At 48.7% G+C, this 16,825-nt stretch overlaps 2 protein-coding genes across 5 annotated transcripts in view; both read right to left on the reverse strand.

Moving 5' to 3' along the window:
- Positions 1–16,825, reverse strand: part of GHITM (growth hormone inducible transmembrane protein) — a 213,140-nt gene that overhangs the window by 122,307 nt on the left and 74,008 nt on the right. The gene's annotated exons all lie outside the window — the stretch shown is intronic.
- Positions 1–16,825, reverse strand: part of LOC137421345 (uncharacterized) — a 303,203-nt gene that overhangs the window by 38,968 nt on the left and 247,410 nt on the right. The gene's annotated exons all lie outside the window — the stretch shown is intronic.

The raw sequence follows: 16,825 nt of genomic DNA on the forward strand, positions 1-16,825 counted from the left end.
AATGGGGGTAATGAGGGACGAAGCGAGGGGTTAGACAAGAAATTTGGGAAATTAGACAATAGATTAGGGGAAATACAGGAGGGGTTAACGGGGGTAGAAAATAGAATGGCTGCCCAGGAGAATCAGATAGAGGGAGTGAAAAATGGGTTAGAGGGGTTAGAAAACAGTATGGAAGGCAAATTGAGGGACATGAGGGACCAAGCGGAAAGGGAAGTTAAAAAAATGGGGCAGCAGATAGAGGGGGTCAGAATGGGGGTAGAAACTAAATTGGATGCTCACAGGGAGGAAATGGAGCAGATGAGGGTGGCATCTGGGCAGGAGATGCAGGTGATGGGAGAAGAGATCAGAAGAGGTGTGAGTGAGGAGGTCGGAGGAGTGCGCGAGGAGGTGAGGCACTGTAAGGAGCGCATGGAGGAGGAGGTGAGAAAGGGGACTGTAAAATTGCAAGGTGGTATAGAGGAGTTGACGCTGGAAGTGGAACAGCTGACGGAGGGACAAAAAGAACTAACGGAGCAGGTTCAAAGGAACACTGCGGTACTAGGAGGGTTAAGAGCGACACAAAACGACATAAAAAATGACTTGATAGCGACACAGAGGCAATGTCAGATGGTACGTGAGGGACTGACAACGAGGTTGGACGAGGTGACAGAGGTAATGGAGACGAAGGACCGGCAGGTGAGGACGCACATGGAAACGGTCAAGGTGGCCTTAGAGGACGAGCTTGAGGAGACGCACCGGGAAATAAAAGAGGTGAAGCAGAAATTAGAAGAAGTGGAAGAAGGGGTGAGCGAAATTAAGAAGCGACGGAGAGGGGATAAGAAAGAGATAAAGGAGGAAGTAAAAGAATTGGTCCAAAGTCTGTGTTCGGATTGTGATGATGTGCTCATTAACCGGATGAGGGATTCGCAGGTGATGGAGGAGAAGCGAAGAGAAAGAGGACCCGGTGTAAGTGGTGACCAATATGGTCGTGCGTATGATGCGCCAGGTGATTTAATGAGCTTGGGGGTCGAGATGGACCCGGGTGTTCGTGAGAGGCCGTTGGTGAAGTGTGCGACAGGTCTGGTGTGCGAAAAACGAGGTGTGTGAGAATGTCCGACCATGGGGTGTGTGAGGAAAAAGTGCACGCCGAGGAGTGAGTGTGCCGTCGAGAGTGAGTCGGTCGTAGCGCGTGTGCGAGGGAGAACATGGAAGCGCGTAGTGAGGAGTGTTACGGAGGGTGTAAAGGGAGAATGCATGCCTGTGGTGAGTGTTACAGAGGATGTAACGGGAGAGTGTGCGCGAGAAAGATGTGTGACGGACAGGTGCATGGGGAAAGAGTGCGCTGTCAAAAGTAAGGAAGAGTGTACACCTGTGGTGAGTGTTACAGAGGGTGTAACGGGAGAGTGTGCGCGAGAAAGGTGTGTAACGGACGGGTGCATGAGGAAAGAGTGCGCTGTCGAGAGTAAGGGTGAGTGCGCTGTCAAGAGTGGAGGGGAGAGTAGTGAGAGTGACATGGAGCGTGAGTTAGTTGTGACAGGTGAGCGAGGATGTACACCTGGAATGGAAGGATGCACACCTGGAATGGTAGAGCGTGTGTGGGAATGCACGCTGGAATTGGTAGTGAGGCACGTGGTTGGGTGTGCGAGTAAGGGCACACCTGTGATTGTGACAGAGGAGGTGGCCGAGGAAGGGGCGCGAAGAGGTGTGTTGGTGAGGTGTGCGAACAACGAATGTGTGCCAAAGTGTTCGGTGGTCAGGTGTGTGACCAAGTCTGGGAGCGGAATGAGTGTACCGAGGTGTGTAAGGAAAGGTACGAGGAGCATGGGAACAGCTGGAGGTATGAGCAAGAAAGGGGTAGCGTATGCGTGTAAGCATGCAGGTGAGGCATCGACGGTAACCGGGTTAGCGGTTAGAGCGACTTTTAGCCGAGTCGGGCCCTCGGTGCGCGCCGGGCAGCTTCGCGTGCCGCGAGAACCAGCGGGGATCCGAGCCACGGCGGGTTCGAAAGGACCGCCGTACACGAGCCACGCTGGGCCTCGCTTGGAACGGCCGCGTCCATGCTCAACTAGGCGGAGCGGGCAGCCCGATAGGAAGGGTCGTCATGGCGACCACTTTTTGTTGAGACGTGCCGGCAGGTCGAGATCGGGACATTGGATGGCTCCACGCCGAGGTGGTGCGTGGGATCTCGGCCCGGGTAAACCTCCTTCCCTGCACCGAATGCGGGACGTATCCAGCCGCTGGCACCAAACAACCCGCATTCATGGCTTGGCTGTACGAAGCCGAGCTTTAGAAGTGAATTGGCGCACCGAGAGGCATTAGTAAGTAGACTGTAATGACGAGGATAGTGTTTTGGCCCCGAAATTAGAAAAACAAAATTTGATGATTGGCAAAGGATTGGCAGTAATGATTGGCAGATGATGGGTAGTGATTGGCAAATTTTTGATTTGTTGAAATTTGATGTGCAAAATTGGTAGTGGGAGATGCCCGATGTGGTGGGATGGCAACTCTGTCATCCCTCACAAACGTGGGGCAAATGCGCTATAGATTATGGGGTGTATGGCAGTGAAAACTAGCCCGGGTGGGTTAGGATATTGTGTGTAGGGCCCTAGAAGATGACATTAGGTAACGTTAAGGGTTAGATAGTGACTGATACCTGTAGAGGGGACGTAGTAGCTTAGTGTTTGATAATGACGAGGGAGCGCAATAGTTTAAAGGGACGACTGGGAAGTGCAAGTTTCAGAGGGGAGTAGTTAGATGAGATGATGCTGTGTGAGAACTGGACAGGTGTGTGGAGCAGTGTATGAGTAGTGAGTGTTGTGGATCAGCGCGAATGCGCTTGGGGGAGAGAAGGGTGCAGGTGGCACCAGGTGTGAGTGCACAGGTGTGCACCAACAGGTGAATGGAATAAATGGTTGTGTGGAAGACATGGAGTGTGGAATAAGTGGAGTATTGGAATGAGAGGTGTGGAGAGAGTTGGAGTAAGTGGTACGGAGTGGTGTGCATGGTGCGAAGGTGTGGATGGGGGAAGAGTGGACCCCCATCACGAATACCCGGGGCGGGTAGTGTAAGTGTTAGGTAGAGGGTATAGGTAAATTGTGGTTGGATATTGGCATCTGTGGTGCGGGTGACAGAATGGTATTTGGATGGGTGCATTAGTGTTGTGGAAATGGCTGGGCGTGTAGCCTGTTAGTGTGTGTAGTTGGTTTGGGCACTCCACCACTGTGAGGATGTCGGCCAGGTGAGGCCGCAGGTGGGCTCTGGGAGCCGGTAGTTGTGGATGGGGCCCGAGGATCCGGAGGACGGACCCGGGTAGCCCAGTGCCAGAGGACACCGAGTGGGGTGACAGAGCCAGGAGGGGCTTTCCCCAGTTAGTTAGGTTAGGGCAAGGAGCTAGGTAAGCTCGGGTGGCAACTGCAGTGGTGGAGGTGTGCAGGTGGGTAGACCTGCTGGGAGAGCTACACGTCGCAGCCCAGAAATTGTGCGAGGGCACCGGGAGATGAATCGGGGGAGTGAGACCCCAAATTGAGAAGCACCACAGGTTGGTCAATGGGAATTGGTTTTTAGAACCCATAGTGTAAATTGGCCAATGGATTGGCAGGGAAAGACCCCGGATAATGTAAAGTTGTTAAAGTCATTTAGGAAATAGTTAGGATTGATGAACCTGTCGCACCATACGCAGCCACTTACCTGAGGTGATGATGATGACTCCACACCTGTGTTCCTTTGTTCTGTGTTGCAGGAAATGAGAATTGCTGTTGGATTTGTGAGACGCATCACGGCGTGGATGAGACATTGGGGTGATTCCATCTCTCCCTCCTTAGGAGGGACTGATGATGAATTGGTGATGGCAAATTTTGATGTTGAATTGGAGATGGCAAATTTTGATGTTGAGTTGGAAATGGCAAATTTGATTGGTTAGTAGGGAGAGAAGACGAATTTGGTTTATGGGAGGAACGGGGAAGACAGTAGGGACGTTTGTTGATGTGTAAAGTAGATGTTTATGGGTAGTGCTGTATTTTGTGGATACAGTAAGGGGTAAGGGAGGGGCAATGTAGGTTACCTGGTGGGGGGGGGGGGGGGGCGTACGGTAGGAACGTACCTGTCTCACCTGGTTCCCATGTGCCCCTAGTGTGCATTACCTTGTATTGCGTGCACTTTTGCGCCCTTACCACCTTACTCACTTGTCTTCTTTTGTCTCCCACCTCCGAGGATCTGGCTTTGGGGCGGAGAGAGAGGAGAGAGAGGTGCTGGCTCCGCAGTTGTGGGCCTGTACTTTCGCTGCTTGCTGCCTGGATCGATACACCATATGGACCGCAATTTTTGTGGCCGCCCACAATGGACCGCAGTCTTTTGCGGGCAAGCACCACCCGTTGATGGACCTTTGGGTCAACGTGGCACCTATGCCATACAGGTGAACCACTTTTAGTTGGCCCCCCTGACGGCTACAATTTAGAAATGCACGCGGTTGGCGCCTTTCTTTATTCCTAAAGAAGCCAGGAAGGCAAGACCAGCGGCAGAACATCGGCCGGCTGCGACACCACCGGTGACCATGGACACTTGATTGTGCTTTTGTTTTTATTGAACACTTTATTGGTGCACCGGATGGTGCTGACTGTGTGTAATGGGGTGGTGCTTTTGGTGCTTGGATGGGGTGCTCTGCACATTATTAAAGGCCGTAGGGCCACAGGGCACTCGTGGGTTGGTGTATCGATGCTGGCATGCGTGCTCTCTCTATGCATAACATCTGCATGTGTTCCTCAAAGAACAGGTCCTGGATCGTAGTGTAAATATCAGTCTTGTATAAATAATGCTCCCTACCGGCTGTATGTTTAGTTTGAGAATGCTTTCCGCGATTCGGTTATCCTGTGGGTGTGTTTCTGTGAGGAGAAGGGTGCAACGTCGCAGGGGGACATATTTACTCATTTGTGAACATCTGTAAAACTGTCGCACTCAGGGTTGAGTTAATAGTAGAGGGAACTACATCTGAGTGCCACACTAACGTAGGTAAAAATTTATCGGGTCGGGCCGCCCCGAGGTAGAGAAGGGTGCAATGTTGCGGATATGGGATATTGGATCCATCCATATCCGCTTGTAAATATTCCCCTATTTCCTCCATACTTCCCAACTATCCCCAATCCCCCATTCCCTAGTCCCATTTTCTGTAAACAACACTTTGTAGACCCGACCTCCCCCTATTTCCCCCATTAAATGTCGCATCCAGGTCCACCGCATCTCACGTAGACAACTATAGGACATCTGCTAGTTATTCTTAGTCTATGTCAGTTAAGGACTCGTTTCCATTAATTCTGACTTCGTTGCACCAGAATGTGATTGTATGGCACCGTTAGGAAGTTTAGGACCTCCCAATACCTCCCCGCAGCTCTTCCTCATGGTACAGCAACAACAACAGCAACAGCAACAACAACAACAGCGGCGGCGGCGCGGGGAGTGTGCGTCCTCACTCCGGCTTGGTTGGTGGGGGGTGTTGGGAGGGCACCATGCCTTTCCAACGAGCCGCCATCGAGCATGTGCTCGACGGGGTTACCAAGTAGGGGCTCGCTGTCAGCTCCTCGTCAAGGGCGGAGCCCGGTAACCCCCCGCACCCAATAGAAGCGGCGGACCGATCCCATCTGGGGCGGAGCCAACGAGCCGAGGGCGTGTGACTCCCCGCTGAGCATGCGCAGGAAGAGGGAGGTGACGTCAGATGCGCCCTGAGCTGGGAGAGAGAAGGACGCCACCTCCGAGCGCTGCAATACCTCCCCGCATCTCTGGACCGGACCGTGTTTGATTCTGCCCCTGAGCCAAGGTGCACCTTGTGCTCTCGACTGCCTGTCCTTCCCTGCCATCAATCCCTGTGTAAGTCAGTCTTGTTCCGTTTGTCTGTGGTCTGTCTGGGTTAGATAAGATTGTGTCTAAGTGCCTATCTCTTCTGTGTCTTTACCTCATTACCTTGTAATCTACCCCTTTTTCTCCCCCACCAATTATATCCTCCTCCGGAGGTCTTGAGAACTGTACCCCTTGTGTCGTTTCATTTATCCCAGTCGTTGTGTCCTTTCCAAACCATTGATTTAGCATAGCGCGACTTGGTCAACGTCGGGTGGAATCGGGTGAGTTGGGGAAGAATCGGGGGGATTGTTAGGTCGCGGCAATACCACCGCTCGGTAAATAACATCTAATCCGCGATCCGTAACAATATATTAAATATATACTAGTGGGGGCACCCGTGGGAATCCCACGGGCATGGACGTGTGCGACATTTGGACATCTTCATTTAGATGGTGCACATTCAGTTTTACAAAATGGTTACTGGCAATTTATCAGATCCACAAATAATGTAATCTACACAATTTATTTACTTCTGATAGCATGTGTGTGCACATGGGAAACATAGTTTGAAATGTGTAATGACACCGAATGTAAAATGTGACTTCAAGAGCTCAAATCCTCTCCGTCCCCGGCCCCCATCCCTCCCACATCATGCACGCTGCACCGGGGAGAGGATCACGTTCACTGGTGGTCTCGTTGTTCCCTCATTCTTCTATTCATTTTGTAAATGGCAGTTACAAATGACCCTCATGCAACTAATTGAGACAGCGCTGACTTAACGACGCAGGAATGACCACCCACATGCCCCACATTACGCAACCTTGAGCTAAAGACAGCTGGGATTCATGCGACGCATTTGGAATGGAGCATATTCTGACGTCGAGAGCAACTCGCACCAAGAAGCTGACAAAACAACGTGCGCAACACGTAACTGCACGGGATCACGACGTACAGCAGCGAACCAGATTTAATATGTTCCAACATGAACACCTCGACCTCATCTGCAGGTTTGGCACCGGCCTTTAGAGAACGAAGCTTCACCTCTCTCCCCATGTGCAGTGCACCTAACAAATTAAACTTTTCATTGTGACTACGATTGGGCTAACCCCCGTTCTAGCAGGGAAAATGGCCTTAAAATGCCTGTTGTTTGTTGTTGCATCGTGACTACGTCTAAAGAATGAAATATTACGACTGATATAAAGAATACAGCTCAAATGGAGAAGTCCCTGGGAAAAACGTTATGGGCAGTGAATAAGAACATTACATTACACCCTTCTGTCCAGCGAAAACCAAAATTACTCTTTTCGTTACAGCATACAAAATGACATTTTTGAAATTAAAGATTTAAAATAAACGTATTTAAAGTTAACGTGCACTTCAATTATTTAAGAGCAGGTTGGACAAGCATTGGTCCTTCTCTCATGTAATGTTTTTTTTTTGTTTGTTTGTTTTTTGTATACAAGATCGAGGCTCGTGAAAGAGCTAACATTAATCACACAAAAAGTCAAACCGACACAAACCAACACATAAAACACAAAACAAGGGGAGCGGTAGACAAGATGGGGAGAGAGGGCGAAGGACACAAACACAACATTTGAGAGCAGGGACATCGAGAGAACTGTGGGAGGGAGAGGGCTTGGGGGGAGGTGGGGACGGACATCGAGAGAACTGTGGGAGGGAGAGGGCTTGGGGGGAGGTGGGGACAGGGGCATCGAGAGAACTGTGTGAGGGAGAGGGCTTGGGGGAGGTGGGAAAGGTATAAAACATATGGACACTGCAAGGACTTCCAGGAAAGAAGTTGGAATTTCCAAAAAGTGTATCTGGGGTGAATTAGCGGGGGTAGAAAAGATCAAGGCTTTGGATGGGGGGAAGATAAGAGATGGTGGTGAACAGCTGTTTTAAAGACCTGGAGGGAGGAGTGGGATTGAAGGGAGTGGGGGAGTTTGTTCCAGAGGCGGGAAAAAAGGGGAATAAAAGAGTGAAGGTGAGCAGAGAGCCTAGATTTTGGCAGTTTAACCATAAGAGGGTTGCTGGCAGATCTTGTGCGACCTGAAGGAATATTGGGGGGGACAGAGCACGGAGAGAGCTGGGGAGGCAAGGCCGGCGAGGAGTCGGTAGAAGACAGAAAGACCACCAACCTGCCTGCGGTGAGTGAGTGAAAGGCCCTCGGAGTTAGCTTCGTCGCAGGAGATTCCAATGATTCTGAAAGCTTTGGTTTCAACAGCGTGAAGCCGAGCTAGGTGTGAGGCATGAGCACCGGCCCAGAGGGGGGAACAGTATTCCATTGAGCTGCGGATGAAAGCCTTGTATGTGGTGAGGAGCTCAGGTGTGCCATGGAAGGACTTCGCATGACGGAGGATGCTCTGGAGGTCAGCTTGGAAATGTGGTTTTCCCAAGAAAGATCATGGCAGACAGTGAGAGCCAAAAGCTTGAGCGACAGAACTTCTTGGAGAGGATTGTTGAGAAAGTAGATGGGAGGGTTTTCCAGTCCGTCTTTTCGGAGAGACATAGTAAAAGTGTGAGATTTGTCAGGATTGAAAGACATGTTACCCTGATTCCCCAACAAACACACACACCTCACAATAAATTATGTTAAATTTATGTCAAATAGTGGGACATATACAAACCCCATCGATGGAGTGAATGGAAGTTTAAACAGGATTACCTTTACTTCCATATAATAATGATGAATGATGATGAAAACTGATAAAATAAGAACAAAGAAATATCTCGGCAATCTGTAACGCAATTTTTAAATATCTCGGCAATTTCCAGGATGTGTGATTTAGGCGGTGTATGATATACTGTACCGCAATTTTTAAATATCTCGGCAATTTCCCCTGTGCTATTTGGGCGGTATATGATATAATGCACCGCAATTTTTAAATATCTCGGCAATTTCCCGACTGTTATTTGGGCGGTGTATGATATACTGCACCGCAATTTTTAAATATCTCTCGGCAATTTCCCGTTTTATTTGGGCGGTGTACGATATACTGTACAGCAATTTTTAAATATCTCGGCAATTTCCCGTCTGTGTTATTTGGGTGGTGTATGATATACCGTACCGCAATTTTTAAATATCTCGGCAATTTCCCGTCTGTGTTATTTGGGCGGTGTACGATTATAGAGCACCGCAATTTTTAAATATCTCGGCAATTTCCCGTCTGTGTTATTTGGGCGGTGTATGATATACTGCACCGCAATTTTTAAATATCTCTCGGCAATTTCCCCTGTGTTATTTGGGCGGTATATGATATACCGTACCGCAATTTTTCAATATCTCGGCAATTTCCCGTCTGTGTTATTTGGGCGGTGTATGATATACTGCACCGCAATTTTTAAATATCTCTCGGCAATTTCCCCTGTTTTATTTGGGCGGTATATGATATACTGCACCGCAATTTTTAAATATCTCGGCAATTTCCCATCTGTGTTATTTCGGCGGTATATGATATACCGTACTGCAATTATTAAATATCTCTCGGCAATTTCCCCTGTTTTATTTGGGCGGTATATGATATACTGTACCGCAATTTTTAAATACCTCGGCAATTTCCCGTCTGTGTTATTTAGGCGGTGTATGATATACTGTACTGCAATTTTTAAATATCTTGGCAATTTCCCCTGTGTTATTTGGGCGGTATATGATATAATGCACCGCAATTTTTAAATATCTCGGCAATTTCCCATCTGTGTTATTTGGGCGGTGTATGATATACTGTACCGCAATTTTTCAATATCTCGGCAATTTCCCGTCTGTGTTATTTGGGCGGTGTATGATATACTGTACCGCTATTTTTAAATATCTCGGCAATTTCCCGTCTGTGTTATATGGGTGGTGTATGATATACTGTACCGCAATTTTTAAATATCTCGGCAATTTCCTGACTGTGTTATTTGGGCGGTGTATGATATACTGTACCGCAATTTTTAAATATCTCGGCAATTTCCCGTTGGGTGTTATTTGGGCGGTGCATGATACACTGTACCGCAATTTTTAAATATCTCGGTAATTTCCCGTCTGTGTTATTTGGGCGGTGTATGATATACCGTACCGCAATTTTTAAACATCTCGGCAATTTCCCGTCTGTGTTATTTGGGCGGTATATGATATACTGTACTGCAATTTTTAAATATCTCGGCAATTTCCCGACTGTGTTATTTGGGCGGTGTATGATATACTGTACCGCAATTTTTGAATATCTTGGCAATTTCCCGTCTGTGTTATTTGGGCGGTGTATGATATACTGCACCACAATTTTTAAATATCTCTGCAATTTCCCGTCTGTATTATTTGGGCGGTGTATGATATACTGTACCGCAATTTTTAAATATCTCGGCAATTTCCCATCTGTGTTATTTGGGCGGTGTATGATATACTGTACGGCAATTTTTAAATATCTCGGCAATTTCCCGTCTGTGTTATTTGGGTGGTGTATGATATACCTTACCGCAATCTTTAAATATCTCGGCAATTTCCCGTCTGTGTTATTTGGGCGGTGTATGATATACTGTACCGCAATTTTTAAATATCTCTTGGCAATTTCCCGCCTGTGTTATTTGGGCGGTGTATGATATACCGTACCGCAATATTTAAATATCCCGGCGATTTCCCGTCTGTGTTATTTGGGCGGTATGTGATATAATGCACCGCAATTTTTAAATATCTCGGCAATTTCCCGTCTGTGTTATTTGGGCGGTGTATGATATACTGCACCGCAATTTTTAAATATCTCTCGGCAATTTCCCGTTTTATTTGGGCGGTATATGATATACTGTACCGCAATTTTTAAATATCTCGGCAATTCCCCGTCTGTGTTATTTGGGCGGTGTATGATATAATGTACCGCAATTTTTAAATATCTCGGTAATTTCCCGTCTGTGTTATTTGGGTGGTGTATGATATACCGTACCGCAATTTTTAAATATCTTGGCAATTTCCCGTCTGTGTTATTTGGGCGGTGTACGATATACTGCACCGCAATTTTTAAATATCTCGGCAATTTCCCGCCTGTGTTATTTGGGCGGTGTACGATATACTGCACCGCAATTTTTAAATATCTCGGCAATTTCCCGTCTGTTATTTGGGCGGTATATGATATACTGCACCGCAATTTTTAAATATCTCAGCAATTTCCCGTCTGTGTTATTTGGGCGGTGTATGATGATATACCGCACCGCAATTTTTAAATATCTCAGCAATTTCCCGTCTGTGTTATTTAGGCGGTGTATGATATACTGTACTGCAATTTTTAAATATCTCGGCAATTTCCCGCCTGTGTTATTTGGGCGGTGTATGATATACTGCACCGCAATTTTTAAATATCTTGGCAATTTCCCCTGTGTTATTTGGGCGGTATATGATATAATGCACCGCAATTTTTAAATATCTCGGCAATTTCCCGTCTGTGTTATTTGGGCGGTGTATGATATACTGCACCGCAATTTTTAAATATCTTGGCAATTTCCCCTGTGTTATTTGGGCGGTATATGATATAATGCACCGCAATTTTTAAATATCTCGGCAATTTCCCGTCTGTGTTATTTGGGCAGTGTATGATATACTGCACCACAATTTTTAAATATCTCTCGACAATTTCCCCTGTGTTATTTGGGCGGTATATGATATACCGTACCGCAATTTTTAAATATCTCGGCAATTTCTCGTCTGTGTTATTTGGGCGGTGTATGATATATTGTACCGCAATTTTTAAATATCTCGGCAATTTCCCATCTGTGTTATTTAGGCGGTGTATGATATACTGTACTGCAATTTTTAAATATCTTGGCAATTTCCCGTCTGTGTTATTTGGGCGGTGTATGATATACTGTACCGCAATTTTTAAATATCTCGGCAATTTCCCATCTGTGTTATTTGGGCGGTGTATGATATACTGTACGGCAATTTTTAAATATCTCGGCAATTTCCCGTCTGTGTTATTTGGGTGGTGTATGATATACCGTACCGCAATTTTTAAATATCTCGGCAATTTCCCGTCTGTGTTATTTGGGCGGTGTATGATATACTGTACCGCAATTTTTAAACATCTCTCGGCAATTTCCCGCCTGTGTTATTTGGGCGGTGTATGATATACCGTACCGCAATATTTAAATATCCCGGCGATTTCCCGTCTGTGTTATTTGGGCGGTATGTGATATAATGCACCGCAATTTTTAAATATCTCGGCAATTTCCCGTCTGTGTTATTTGGGCGGTGTATGATATACTGCACCGCAATTTTTAAATATCTCTCGGCAATTTCCCGTTTTATTTGGGCGGTATATGATATACTGTACCGCAATTTTTAAATATCTCGGCAATTCCCCGTCTGTGTTATTTGGGCGGTGTATGATATAATGTACCGCAATTTTTAAATATCTCGGTAATTTCCCGTCTGTGTTATTTGGGTGGTGTATGATATACCGTACCGCAATTTTTAAATATCTTGGCAATTTCCCGTCTGTGTTATTTGGGCGGTGTACGATATACTGCACCGCAATTTTTAAATATCTCGGCAATTTCCCGCCTGTGTTATTTGGGCGGTGTACGATATACTGCACCGCAATTTTTAAATATCTCGGCAATTTCCCGTCTGTTATTTGGGCGGTATATGATATACTGCACCGCAATTTTTAAATATCTCAGCAATTTCCCGTCTGTGTTATTTGGGCGGTGTATGATGATATACCGCACCGCAATTTTTAAATATCTCAGCAATTTCCCGTCTGTGTTATTTAGGCGGTGTATGATATACTGTACTGCAATTTTTAAATATCTCGGCAATTTCCCGCCTGTGTTATTTGGGCGGTGTATGATATACTGCACCGCAATTTTTAAATATCTTGGCAATTTCCCCTGTGTTATTTGGGCGGTATATGATATAATGCACCGCAATTTTTAAATATCTCGGCAATTTCCCGTCTGTGTTATTTGGGCGGTGTATGATATACTGCACCGCAATTTTTAAATATCTTGGCAATTTCCCCTGTGTTATTTGGGCGGTATATGATATAATGCACCGCAATTTTTAAATATCTCGGCAATTTCCCGTCTGTGTTATTTGGGCAGTGTATGATATACTGCACCACAATTTTTAAATATCTCTCGACAATTTCCCCTGTGTTATTTGGGCGGTATATGATATACCGTACCGCAATTTTTAAATATCTCGGCAATTTCTCGTCTGTGTTATTTGGGCGGTGTATGATATATTGTACCGCAATTTTTAAATATCTCGGCAATTTCCCATCTGTGTTATTTAGGCGGTGTATGATATACTGTACTGCAATTTTTAAATATCTTGGCAATTTCCCGTCTGTGTTATTTGGGCGGTGTATGATATACTGTACCGCAATTTTTAAATATCTCGGCAATTTCCCGTCTGTTATTTGGGCGGTATATGATATACCGCACCGCAATTTTTAAATATCTCAGCAATTTCCCGTCTGTGTTATTTAGGCGGTGTATGATATACTGGACTGCAATTTTTAAATATCTTGGCAATTTCCCCTGTGTTATTTGGGCGGTATATAATATACTGTACTGCAATTTTTAAATATCTCTCGGCAATTTCCCCTGTTATTTGGGCGGTATATAATATACTGCACCGCAATTTTTCAATATCTCGGCAATTTCCTGTCTGTGTTATTTGGGCGGTGTATGATATACTGTACCGCAATCGTTAAATATCTCGGCAATTTCCCGTCTGTGTGATTTGGGCGGTGTATGATATACTGTGCCGCAATTTAAAAATATCTCGGCAATTTCCCGCCTGTGTTATTTGGGCGGTGTATGATATACTGTACCGCAATATTTAAATATCTCGGCGATTTCCCGTCTGTGTTATTTGGGCGGTGTATGATATACTGTACCACAATTTTTAAATATCTCGGCAATTTCCCATGTGTTATTTGGGCGGTGTATGATATACTGTACCGCAATTTTAAAATATCTCGGCCATTTCCCGTCTGTGTTATTTGGGCGATGTATGATATACCGCAATTTTTTGCCGCAATTTTTGTTATATATCTCGGCAATTTCCAATTTGTGGCGATATGTAATCGAAGCTCCGCCTCTCTCCACACTGTTGACTTTTTATTGTGACTATGTCTAAATGAAACATTTCATCGTACCGACTGTCATCAAATGGAAAAGTCCTTGGGGAAAAAAGTCTTATGGGCAGTGTGTACCAAAGATCGTAGAGCGGAGCAAGATAGCCCACTTGTGCGAAACAGTGAAGTATCCAAATTCCAATGGACGCGCTCGGTGGCCATTTTAGCAGGCAGGCAGAGTGAGCTTGCGCTCGCCATCCATCATCTCGCAGTTTATCTTAAATCTTATCCAGCGCCATCTTATCATATCATATCTTATCCATCTTATCCATCATCTCGCCATCCATCGCAGTTTTATCCATCTCCCAGTGAGTTATGACCATCATCATTTTGTATAGTACAGCCCATCAATCCATAAACATGGATTTCACTCTACCAGCATCCCTTTAAGGTACATATACATATACTTGTAGCGGTTACCACTGGATGCACACAATCGCCTTGCACCGGCCAGAACACGGCCAGACGCGCCTCTCCCAGGCATGCCCGGACTCACTGTTCCCGGGCACGCCCGAACCTGCCGGGCACGCCCGGTCTCGTCTTTCCCGGGCATGCCCGCTCTCGCCTTTCCAGGGCTCGCCCAGAGCGTCCGGGCATGCCCGCTATCGCCTTTCCAGGGCTCGCCCAGAGCGTCCGGGCATGCCCGCTATCGCCTTTCCAGTGCTCGTCCAGAGCGCCCGGGCACGCCCAGCCTCGACTTGCCAGGCCGCAGCCAAACACGCCCGGGCAGGTCCAGACTCGCCTTTCCAAGGCTCGCCCTTGACACCCGGGTATGCCCGGTATAGCTTTTGCCGGGCAAACTTCCCGACATAAATGTGTATATATATTGCTGCCGGATAAATGGGCTTTTAAGTCAGAATACCTGAGCTGTTTTGTTTCAATAAAGCAACTCGGACGAATTCCGTCTTTGGTCGCGTCAATTCTTTCGACTCGCGTTGGAGCGCAGCTCCTTCATTGGTGACCTACCGACATGGACACGGCAGTGACTCTTAAACTGCCTATCTTCTGGGAGGTTCACACGGCTGTTTGGTTCGCCCAGGCGGACTCCCAGTTCGCCCTGCGAGGCATCACCGCGGACGACACCCGCTTCCACCACGTCGTGGCAGCGCTCGGTTCCGCCACCGCGGCCCGCGCCCTGAGCCTCCTCGAGCACCCGCCGGCTGCCGACAAGTATGACGCGCTGAAGACGCTCCTCCTCGACGCTTTCGCCCTCTCACCGGCGGCACGCGCACGGCACCTGCTCGACCTGCCCGAGCTCGGCGACACGCGCCCGTCCGAGCGCATGGACTATATGCTCTCGTTGCTCGGTGAGCACTCTCCGGATTTTCTGTTCCGCAAGTTGTTCCTTCGCCAGCTGCCTCACCCGGGACGCCTCGCCCTGGCTGGCACGTCGATCACCGATCCCCGCGCCCTCGCCAGGGAAGCCGATAAGATCTCCTCGGCGGGCCAACACATCGGCGCGACTACCTGGAGCCTGCCGCCGTCCGAGGCAACGCCCACGACGCCCGAGCGCCCTGCGCGGTTGGAGGCCGAACTGCCGGTGAAACTGGCGGCCGCCACGCCGCACCGACCGCTTCCGACACGACGGCCGGGGCCTCCACCTGACCAGGCGTGGTGTTATTACCACGCCAGGTTCGGACACAAGGCTCGGACGTGCCGACCCCCGTGCACTTTCGGCAAGTCGGGAAACGGCCGGGCCGGCGTTCATTCCCAGCCATGAGCGCCGGCCACTCGGGCAACTTGCTTTTTATTTGGGACAAAGCGTCCGGGCGGCGTTTCCTTTGTGACACCGGCGCCCAACTGAGCGTCATACCCGCTTCCGAGCAGGACAGGCGGGACGCCGTTTGCGGCCCCTCTTTGGTCGCTGCTAATGGCTCGGCCATACGCACTTTCGGCCCGCGCAGCGTCACCCTCTGCTTCGGCAGCCAGCGCTTTCAGTGGACCTTTGTGACCGCCTGCATCCCCATGGCTTTGCTGGGCGCCGACTTCCTCTGCGCGCACGGGCTGCTGGTCGACGTCAAACGTCGTCGCCTTGTCAACGCCGAGACCTTCAGCTCCCTGGCGTGCACGATGAGCAGCTCCGCGCCGACCGAACTGGCGTGCGCCCTCCCGACGGCGAACGAGTTCGCTCGCTTGCTCGCGGAATTCCCGGCCCTCACACGGCCGACGTTTTCGGCCGTCGCAGTGCGGCATGGGATCGAGCACCACATACCCACTACGGGCCCGCCGGTCTACGCCAGGGCCCGCCGCCTCGACCCGGCCAAGCTCGCCGTGGCAAAGGCCGAGTTCGACGCGTTGGAGCACCTCGGCATCGTGCGGCGCTCCAATAGCGCGTGGGCCTCACCACTGCACATCGTGCCAAAGCCGGGGGGCGGATGGCGCCCGTGTGGCGACTACCGCCGCCTCAACGACGCTACCACCCCCGACAGGTACCCGATCCCGCACATCCAGGACTTTTCCGCCCGTTTGGCGGGACGGGTCATATTTTCCAAAATTGACCTGATACGGGGATACCACTAGGTACCTGTCCGGGCGGCCGACGTCCTGAAGACGGCCGTCATCACGCCGTTCGGCTTGTTCAAATTTTTGAGGATGCCGTTTGGCCTCAAGAACGCGGCCCAGGCGTTCCAGCGCTTAATGGACGGCGTGCTGCGCGACCTGCCATTTCTTTTCGTCTATCTGGACGACATCCTCGTCGCCAGCACGTCCCGCGCCGAGCACCTCCTCCACCTCCGAACACTGTTCGGTCGCCTCAGCGAGCACGGCTTAATTGTCAACCCGGCCAAATGCCACTTCGGCACGACGACCGTTGACTTTTTGGGCCACCGCATCACCAAGACCGGGGCCGTGCCGCTGCCGACCAAGGTTGAGGCCATCACCACGTTCCCGCGTCCCCGTTCCATCAA

Source organism: Myxine glutinosa, chromosome 2 (genome assembly GCF_964187855.1).
Source record: "Myxine glutinosa chromosome 2, kmMyxGlut1.1, whole genome shotgun sequence".
Classification (NCBI taxonomy): domain Eukaryota; kingdom Metazoa; phylum Chordata; class Myxini; order Myxiniformes; family Myxinidae; genus Myxine; species Myxine glutinosa.